Raw genomic sequence first — 10717 nt, forward strand, 5'->3', positions numbered from 1 at the left:
TAGGCTGAGCACTCCATCATCCATTCTCATACACACAGCCCTGGTGCCATGAGTCTCTGTATTAATTACCATCTGCTTCTTATTTAAAACATCTATTAGTACATGTCATAGAGCATGCAATTGGCACTGATGGGTAAGATAAAGTAATTAAACAAAAATACCACTTTTCTCTTTAGATAGTTTTTTTTTTATTCTAGGACCTATTTTTAAAGCCATTGCACTGTTTATTATCCTGTGGCTCTCTGGTTTACTGTCTTGGTTTTTCTGTTTGACTTTCACAAGTATCATGCTATTTCTTTCAGTTAATTTATACATATATATATATATATATGTGTGTGTGTGTGTGTATGTGTGTGTGTTTCTCATGTACAATGTGATTTGGAATATATACATTGTGAAGTAGTTTAATTCAGCTAGTTAACATAGTCTCACATAGACTTCTAGTGTATAGTTAATAAAAACATAGTATTTCTTGCTAGTCATCATCTGACTTAATAAACAAAGAGCATGAAGCTGAATTCTGACAGGACGTAAAGTTGTGAGACATGACATGTCAGTTGGAAGAGATCCTGAAATCACATACAAGCATTTGGATTCGATTTAATGGACTCTTATCAGCATTGGAGAGAGTGAAATCTGGTATTGGTTTGTGGGGAAAATTTGTGTGCATAGAAAATTTTTTCCAGAACATATTGACACAGGAAGGCAGCTGAAAACATATTTAACCATATGTAATTCCCTTGCAGTTAAGTTTAATCGACTTCTGCTCTCACACATTCTTGACGCAATACATTATTATTCCTCCCATTAATTTAAGACAAAATAAGAGGTAAGGAACTAGCAATATTAGACTACCTAAGTATAAGCGCAGATAGAGTTTACTGATGTTACCTGAAAATACAGCTACCTCGAACAGAGCAATCATAATGTAGCAAGCACTTCATAAGTGGGAGAGGATAAGCCAACAGAAGAGGTACCCCTATTTTTTGTTGAAAAGTTACTGATAACTCAATAAGTTATAATCCATATTCAATTTGAATATTATCAATGGATAGCCAAAGTCAATGTGACTGATAACAATTCTTAAAGCAATAGAATAAGTGTGCTGGCCAGTTTTATGTCAACTTGATGCAAAGAGGAAAACTCAACTGATAAAATACCCCAAGATTGACCAACAGGAGATTTACTTAATTGACAATTGATATATGCATATGAGTGTAGGGAATTCCATTTCTAGTTGGTTATCACAAACTACCTTCCTACAAACTAAGGCACACTGTCATTATTTTATGTAATTTTTTCTGTACATGTCCCAAGATGAATTAAGATTTACTAGATATGCTCCTAGACAACCAATTCTTTAGGTAACTTTAGCTTTGAAACATACTGTTCCTAGGCTTAAGTATTCTCATTTTTTAGGATTTAAATTCTTATTTGTTAGAGCTGGTCTACAATCTTAGTACCCAGATTGTGGGTCTGAGGTCATCCTTAAATGGATAACTAAGACATTGTCTCAAAAATAAGCAAGCTATCATGCAAAAAAAAATTTCTACTTGCTTTTGATAGTCTATTTGAAGTGTATTTTATCCTTGACATTTGACATTTTCAGCATAAATTATTTTGTTCCCTCATGAAAAAGTTTCTCTCTCAATGGTCAGCAATGTCTGCCTTTTTCTGAAAGGCTTATTGCTATCTCTTAGCTGTGACTTTTAATGACTATCAAGAAACATTAGTAAAAATTTGCAAGAGTAAGAAATTATCACTATTGACTGATTAGAGATTGTTATTTGTCCATTGTTGAGTGGAGTTTTCACTTAGAGAGTTTCTGCATGCAGTAACTATTGAAGGTTACCCAGAGAGTCTTTAGACAATTAAAGCTGAGAATACTGAAACGCAGAACCTACCATAACATGCTGTAAGAAGCTCTCTTTGAGTTATTGGTCAGTGGTGTCCAAAGATTCCCAAAATATTGAATACTATTGGTATTGCCCCTGGTTGTCCCTTAAAAATGGAAAGTAAATACCAATTGTTGAAGACACCATGTAGTTCAGATATGGGGACCAGAGGACCCTTAGCTATATCTGACCTGAATAGCTCTTGCCTTAAAGACAAAAAGAAAAAAGAAAAAAGAAGAAGGAGGAGGAGGAGACAGTCTTAATAAGCTATCATGTCTATAAACCACAAAAATGACCATCACAATAGCTCTAAGACTGCAGTAGTGGCGTGCATACCTAGTTTTCTAATTGGGCTTAAGACTGGCTCAACATGAGGAAAACTATGCCTGGTACTGGAAACATAGCCAACCACTCAGGTCTAGTGAAGTCATAGGTCTTGGAAAAGAGCCTACAACCACCACTTTACAAAAGTCAGCATAATCCCCACTACAGTCTAAGTATTTGTTCTTATACTCACAGATAAGTGTGGTTCTCATCAAGGAAAATTCTCTGTGCAACAAACGGATGGAGACCATTACAGAAAGTTACAATCAATCAAATGCAGAGTTATGGAGCCCAGTCACATCTACAAAACATCTCCTGCACTAAGGCTCAGGGAACTTTGCAGATGAGGAGATGGAGAGATTATAGGAGTAGAAGGATGAGAAAATTCGCTGTGAGGTTGTCTCTTAGTGATGTCAGAAGCTATATTCATAAAATCTCATCAATGCGATTGCCTAAATGTGGGCTGAATAAGGACAACAGTAGATATGCCAAAGTGAGTGAGGGAAACCTTACCCAAATACTATAAGCATCAGAGAAAAGCTACAGGCAAGAGACGTGATTGTCCCTCAGGAAAGAGCACACCAATTGGCTGTCCAGTGCCAAAAGGTCAACCATGGCAACATATGTATTAGTAACATTAAGCACACTGTGCAGGTTATATTTAGAAATATATATGTAAGTATACATATAACAAGCATACCATGTAATTTTTAATTAAAGAGAGGCCATAAACCTGGATCTAGGAGTGAAAGCCCTTTGTGAACACAGTCCTGTCCTTCAGTCACTTGCCTCTTCTTTTTCTTTCAAAATGACACATGCCACTGTGTACTTTGCCAAGGACTTCTTGGCAGGTGGAGTGACTGTGGCCATCTGCAATACGGCAGTAGCAGCCATCAGGTGGGTCAAGCTGCTGCTGCAGATGCAGCATGTCAGCAGGCAAATCACATCAGGTAAGCAATGCAAGGGCACTATAGACTACATGGTTCATATCCCCAAGGAACAGGGAGTCCTGACTCTGTGGCATGAAAACCTGGCCGTTGTCATCAAATACTTCCTCCCACAGGCTTTCAACCTTGCCTTAAAAGATAAATATAAGCAGATCTTTCTGGTGGTGTGGACAAGGGGACCCAGTTTTGGCACAACATTGCAGGGAACCTGGCATCAGGTGGTGCAGCTGGGGCCATGCCCTGTGCTTTGTGTAGCATCCTGATTTTCTCAGTAACAGTTTAGCAGCTGATGTGGGCAAAGCTAGAGTTAAAAGGAAATTCAAAGACCTTGGTGACTGCCTGGTTAAGATCTATAAGTCTTATGGGATTAAGGGCCTGTACCAAGTTTGTAATGTGTCAGCACAGGACATTATCAGCTATGGAGCTACTTGCTTTGATATCTGTGACACTGCAAAGGAAATGCTTCCACATCCCATGAACCCACATCCTCATTAGCTGGATGATTACACATTCTGTCCTGCTGTTGCTAACCTGACTTCCGATCCCTTTGACATGGTCTGCCACCTTATTGATGTGGTCTAAAGCCTTTGATGATGCAGTCAGGAACTGATGCGGCAAGGAACTGATATCATGTACACAGGCACCTGGGACTGCTGGCAGAAGTTGGTTTGTAATGAAGGAAATACGGCTTTCCTTACCCGACCAAGGGTGCATGGTCCAATGTTCTCAGAGACATGGGTAGTCTCTTACTAGTATGTATGATGAGATCAATACATTCACATAATAATGTCCTAGGTGTTCTCCTTTAGAACAGGAGCATTATATCATATACCATGTCTTGAACACTATGGACAGATTGTCTGCACTTGTCTGGTTTATCAATGCCAACACTTTACCAGTTTGAAAACTAGGAAGCAATCATATTCATCTGACAAGTGTTCTCTTAAAACCATTTCCATAATGACAATAATGATGGAACTCAATTATATTTTTTGTTTCAATCAGTCCTGATAATAAAAATTGAAGAGAAAAGTCTAAAAAGAGGCCATGCAAACACTTTTAAAAAAACAGCACTAAGGGGTATGTGGAAGAGTTTGAAAGGAGAGGGAGAAGGGAGAAATGATGTAATTATATTATAATCTGAAAAATAAATAACTGCAAAGAGAGGACCATAAAGACAGATCACTCTGAGTGAGGCTATCAGTTCCCAGTGTTTTTACCTATGCTCCCCACACTTGACAAGAAGGGAACCAAGAGGGCTTTGCCTTCCTAGCCACATCCAGAAAAAAAGTGTTGACTGTCAGTTCACACATACAGTTCAGAGATTATGCAGTAAGTGTTAGGAGCCTGGAGAAACCTGAGTTGTGTCCACAGGCACACACAGAACATTTCTTAAAGAAATTCTGGGAAACTTAGGGCTCTCATATAATTACAGAGAGCAGGCGATAAAAGAAGTGTGTTTGTGATAAGAGGAACACCAGAACAATGGACCAAAGCATGCATTGTTTTTATCCATACCAATGGTATCAGTGAAAACTGAAAGAAATAACAGCCACATATTTCTTTCCATACCTATTCAGTATTACGATAGAGTAATAACTCTTGGTATAATCCAGAAGCTGGACATTTGCCTGGGATTTTCCTCAGTACTCATATCATTGTGGTTATATTTTATTATTGAAGCAGGTAATAGTTATGTTTTTCCTCATAATATTTAGTTTTATAGAGTGCATTATGTGAACACATTATAGTGTGCACTATGAGATTGTTTTCTCATAAAATCCTATCCAAAGCATTATGGGGCTTAACTTTTGGGTTTTGCCTCTTTTGAGGAAGGGTTTATGCAGCTCAGGCTAAATTCAAACACTTTCTGTAGTCTAGAGTAGCCTATGAGCTCTTTATCTACAATCGTGGTGCTAGGGTTATATGTAAACCATCATACTAGGTTTCAAAACATTGTTTTAAGTTGCATAGTGTTTCTTCTTAGTTTCAGAACAAATCATAATGTACTATGTACATTCAATGCTATGGTCTCTGTCTAACAGGACAATATATTCTTGTTCTGCTCTTTTAGATCATGTGTTTCTTACACATTAGGATTCAGTGTCCAAACTACAGGATAAAAATAATCTTCTAACCAAATATCAGCAGTTCTTTTGGCCTCAGTGCTGCACATGATCAAGAAATGTGCTTATCACCCCAAGACCTGGAATGAACTCTGCAATTGTAGGAAAGGTTGAGTTCATTCTCTTTTAGGCACATTATACTCTAGTGTTATATTACGTAAAGTATTTTTTGTAAAGTTATTTTTTAAATACTATGTAAAATATTCTGTATGGAAATCCAAGTTTGAGTGACTGTGACCCAAACCCTTTTTTTATTGGATATTTCTTTATTTACATTTCAAATGTTTCCTTTCCTGGTTTCCTGTCCATAAGCCCCTATCCCCTCCCCTCCCCTTCTTCTATAAGGGTGTTCCCCTCCCCATGCAGCCCCCCTTACTACCAGCCCACCAACATTCTCTTACACTAGGGTTCCAAGTTTGGCAGGACAAAGAGCTTCTCCTTCCACTGGTGCCCAACAAGGCCATCCTCTGCTACATATGCATTTGGAGCCCAGGGTCAGTCCATGTATAATCTTTGGGGAGTGGTTTAGTCCCTGGAAGCTCTGGTTGGTTGCATTGTTGTTTTTATAGGGTTGCAAGTCCCTTCAGCTCTTTCAATCTTTACTCTAATTCCTCTAATGAGAGTTCCATTCTCAGTTCAGTGGTTTGCCTCTGTATTTGAAATGTTCTGGCTGTGTCTCTCAGGAGAGATCTATATCTGGTTCCTGTCAGCATGCACTTCTTAGCTTCATCAATCTTATCTAGTTTTGGTGGCTGTATATATATGGGTCACATGTGGGGCAGGCTATGAATGGCCGTTCCTTCAGTCTCTGCTCTAAACTTTGTCTCCATATCTCGTTCTATGAATATTTTTGTTCCCCCTTTTAAGAAGGAGTCAAGAATCCACACTTTGGTTGTCTTTCTTCTTGAGCTTCATGTGGTCTGTGGATTGTATCTTGGGTAATTCGAGTTTTGGGGCTAATATCCACTTATCAGTGAGTACATACCATGTGTGTTTTTCTATAATTGGGTTACCTCACTCAGAATTATATTTTCTAGTTCAATCCTTTTGCATATGAATTTCATGAAGTCATTGTTTTTGATAGCTGAGTAGTACTCCATTAGATGTATCACATTTTCTGTATCCATTCCTCTGTTGAAGGACATTTGGGTTCTTACCAGCCTCTGGTTGTTATAAATAAGGCTGCTATGAAAATAGTGGAGCAATGTTTCTTTGTTATATGTTGGAAGATCTTTTGGGTATATGTCCAGGAGTGGTATAGCAGGGTCCTCAGGTAGTACTAGGTCCAGTTTTGTAAGAAACCTTCAGACCGATTTCCAGAGTGGTTGTACCAGCTTGCAATCCTACCAGCAATGGAGGAGTGTTTCTCTTTCTCTACATCCTCACCAACATCTGTTTGTCACCTAAGTTTTTGATCTTAGCCATTCTGACTGGTGTGAGGTGGAATCTCAGGGTTGTTTTGATTTGCATTTTCCTGATGACTAAGGATGTTGAACATTTCTTTAGGTGCTTCTCAGCCATTCAATATTCCTCAGCTGAGAATTCTGTGACCCAGACTCTTTTTCCACAGTGATAACTTATAATCTCATTTAACAACTACAAAATAATTGTTTGAAATTTGATGATATGACCCAAACACAGGGAAGGAGTCTGTTTAGGGCACAGTGTAGACACTAATGAATGTCTTTCTTCTTGGGGAGTTTGAGTTTTAGAATGTCTACCTTAGAGCTATAGTACATTCTTTGTATGATTAGAAGATGTTATCTTACAGAGAGGCAAAAGGAAGTCAATGAAGTTGAGATGTAGTTGAAGAAAGCCCCTAACACCATGGTGTACCAGCAAACAAGAAAACATGTTTCTAACAAGGATATAGGGCAGCCTTAGTGGCTTGCTACAAATCTCTCTACACCCATGGGCAAATCATTGTGATGACTTCTATCCCCATTTCACAGCAGAAAGCTTAAAAGTAAGATTAATATCTGAGAAACTTAAAAATTCACAGCTGTTTAGGTACCTGCAAAGGAAATGTAGATCACAAAGGATGTTCTGTGAAATATATCATTTATGGATATTTCCTAGAGTCTACTCAGTCACTGAATGCTGCAATGATCGGGTTTTGTAAAAACTTACCTTGATTGCATTACATTCTACATCTTCCAGAGGTTTATACCATATATGGTATACATCTCTTCAGAGTGGGAATGTACATTTCTAGTCTCCACTTTGTCATTATATTCTGAAGACTGATTGCTATAATGAATCTGGCTTGATAAAACACATGAAAATAACAGTGGCATAAAATATGTCCTGTTCAACATTGCACTTTTACTCATTCACAATCTGTTTCTGGAGAAGTAAGAAAATATACCTAAACACCTAGCCCATATGAAAGCTGTACAATCACGTCTATTATTTCCCTACTGTGTACCTGGAAAAAATGTAAGGAAGAAGAGGGATCTGTGTTTAAAAGATATCCAGTTGTATAGATGAGAGATGTTTAGGAACAAGGAATGAAGGCAATGGAAATGGAATTAGTTTTGACCAGTGGGTTGAATAAATGAATGAACTAACATAGTACTAACCATAATACATAGTGAAGAATGAGAGAATATATTACTTTCTGTGATATACTGAGGTTGTTATAGTTGAGAAAATCTGTCGAATGCCTCTAGCACTGGGGTTTCACCCTTCCTAATGCTGTGACCCTTTAACACAGTTCCTCATGTTGTGGTGACCCCCGACCATAAGATTATTTTCGTTGCTACTTCATAACTGTAATCTTTTCTACTGTTATGTATAATAACGTAAATGTCTGTTTTCTGATGTTCTTGGGTGACACCCTGAAAGGGTCATTTGACCCCTAAATGGGTCACAGCCAACAGGTTGAGAAATGCTTCTCTAGAAGAATGCTGAGTCAGTGACCCTTGGATAAGAAAGTAAAAGCTGAGCAATAAGTGACAGCTGCGTGGCAAAATGTGTATCGGAAGAGAGAGTGTGGTTAACACCACAAATCATATTAAAGTAGCACTGTAACTGTGCTGACAGGCTAGAGGAAAGCCTAGTGTTCAGGGAGCCATAAATTTCATAAATGACAGCTACATCTACAATTTAGAACAACTTGATATTAGATTCTGTGTTCAGAAGTGGGAGTTTAAACATGGAAAGACATCAGAGACAACATTTAAAACATTTTGGTGCCTTCAGTGTGATTACTACAGTGGAGGTGGAAGACAGCGTATACCTTGAACATTCCACCCACTAAATGTAATAAGTTTTTAACACATTCAGGGAAAGGTATCATCATTTATCTTCCTTATTTTCCCTTTTCTTTTCTGTGCCAAGGGACAAGAACACATAAAGGTTCATGCTGTGCTTTAATGCAGGGCACTTTCTCCTTTATTAGTTCTCTTAAAAGTCCTAGCTCATACTGGAAAATGGTACCAGACTTCATTTTCCCAGCATTGAGTTAAGTCAGTTAGTTTAATTTCTTTTTCCAAGTGGTCATAAATCTCAAATGGAAGTGGAAACCAAGCACAATGCATAGTTGTTCGTTCTACCCAAATAAGTTTGTTTCTTAGTTTTCTGTTTCATGCACGAAGAGTACAGTCCAGTTTTGTTTTAACTATCACAGAGAGTGGTTGTTACTGTTCCATTTCATAGACCTTAAAGAACAAATGATTCCAAATGATTTATTGTTTTAAAAGGGGGGGAGGGTGCTCTTTTACATTATGACAACTTCAGAAGAGTCATTTTAAAATAGAGTACTATCCACTAAATAAAGTCAACATCAACAATATGAATAAGAAAAAATTGGTGAGATAAAAATGTTTATAAAAATAAGAAAAATTCATGATGTAATTGTGAGATCTTGGGAATAAAATATTTACCTTATCTTGTATAAAATTTGTTATATTTTAAACAAAAACAAATAATCATTAAATTTTCTGAATATTGTAGGTTTGAATTTTCTCTTTGGTAGTTTGAATTAGGGGAAAAGCCTATAAGACCTCAAACGTACACAAAGAACGTAGGCAACTGGGGCAAGCAGGGAGCAGAAGATACAGCCCCTTCAAAAGGAAAAGCACACCAAGTACATACAAGTAAAAGTATATGGGCTAGAAAGGTTATATTTAGGTATATATAAAATATTTATATATATTTATATAATATATAATTTATATATTATCATACACACATGTAAAATTAGTGAGATAAGAGGCCATGGATTTGATGGAAGGTGGAGAGAAATGTATGGGGGTGGATTGGAAGAAGGAGAAGAAGGGGGAAATATAACTAAATTATACTCTCAAAATAAAATTAAAAACAATTTGAATCTGCCTGTGCCAAGAGCTGAAAGCTAGTCGCCAGGAGCGCTGACACACCTGAGAGCAGAGGAACTCACCTGGAGACCTCTGGACATGGGAATGGAGGAACGGTCTGCAACAGGATCCTTCTGGTTTCTGCCTATACCCGGAGCCAACCCTGTGACACAGTTCTCTGTACCCAGATCCTGCTGGAAGAAAGCCAATCTCCAGGAGTGCTGACACACAGGTTTACAAGAGGGCCAAGGCACTGTCAGAGATAGCAAGACAAGCTAACACCAGAGATAACCAGATGGCAAGACACAAGGGCAGTAACCTAAGCAACAGAAACCAAGACTACTTGGCATCATTAGAGCCCAGTTCATCCACCAAAGAAAATATCTGATATCCAAATACACCAGAAAAGCAAGATTAGGATTTAAAATCACATTTCATGATGATGTTAGAGGACTTTAAGAAGGACACAAATAACTCCCTTAAAGAAATACAGGACAACACAGGTAAACAGGTAGAGGCCCTTAAACAGGAAATACAAAAATCCTGTATGGATTTACAGGAAAACACAACCAAACAGGTAAAGGAATTGAACAAAACCATCCAGGATTTAAAAATGAAGAGAGAAACAATAACAAAAGCAAAAAGGGAGACAACCCTGGAGATAGAAAACTTAGGAAAGATGATCAGGAGTCACAGATGCAAGCATCACCAACAGAATACAAAAGATAGAAGAGAGAATCTCAGGAGCAGAAGATACCACAGAAAATGTTGACGCAACTCCCAAAGATAATGTAAAATGCAAAAAGCTCCTAGCCCAAAAAATACAGGAAATCCAGGACACAATGAGAAGATCAAACCTAAGGATAATAGGTATACAAGAGAGCAAAGTTTCCCAACTTAAAGGGCCAGTAATACCTTCAACAAAATTATACAAGAAAATTTACCTAACCTAAAGAGAGAGATGCCTATGAACATACAAGAAGCCTGCAGAACTCCCAATAGATTGGACCAGAAAAGAAATTCCACCTCTCACATAATAGTCAAAACACCAAATGCACAAAACAAAGAAACAATATTAAAAGCAATAAGGGAAAAAGATTAAGTAA

The 10717-nt window shown here is 37.8% G+C and overlaps 1 pseudogene; it reads left to right on the forward strand.

Moving 5' to 3' along the window:
* The first annotated feature begins 3027 nt into the window (after positions 1–3027).
* Slc25a5-ps12 (solute carrier family 25 member 5, pseudogene 12) lies at positions 3028–3975 on the forward strand (annotated as a pseudogene).
* Positions 3976–10717: the final 6742 nt, after the last annotated feature.

Source organism: Rattus norvegicus, chromosome 3 (genome assembly GCF_021556685.1).
Source record: "Rattus norvegicus strain SHRSP/BbbUtx chromosome 3, alternate assembly SHRSP_T2T, whole genome shotgun sequence".
Taxonomy (NCBI): domain Eukaryota; kingdom Metazoa; phylum Chordata; class Mammalia; order Rodentia; family Muridae; genus Rattus; species Rattus norvegicus.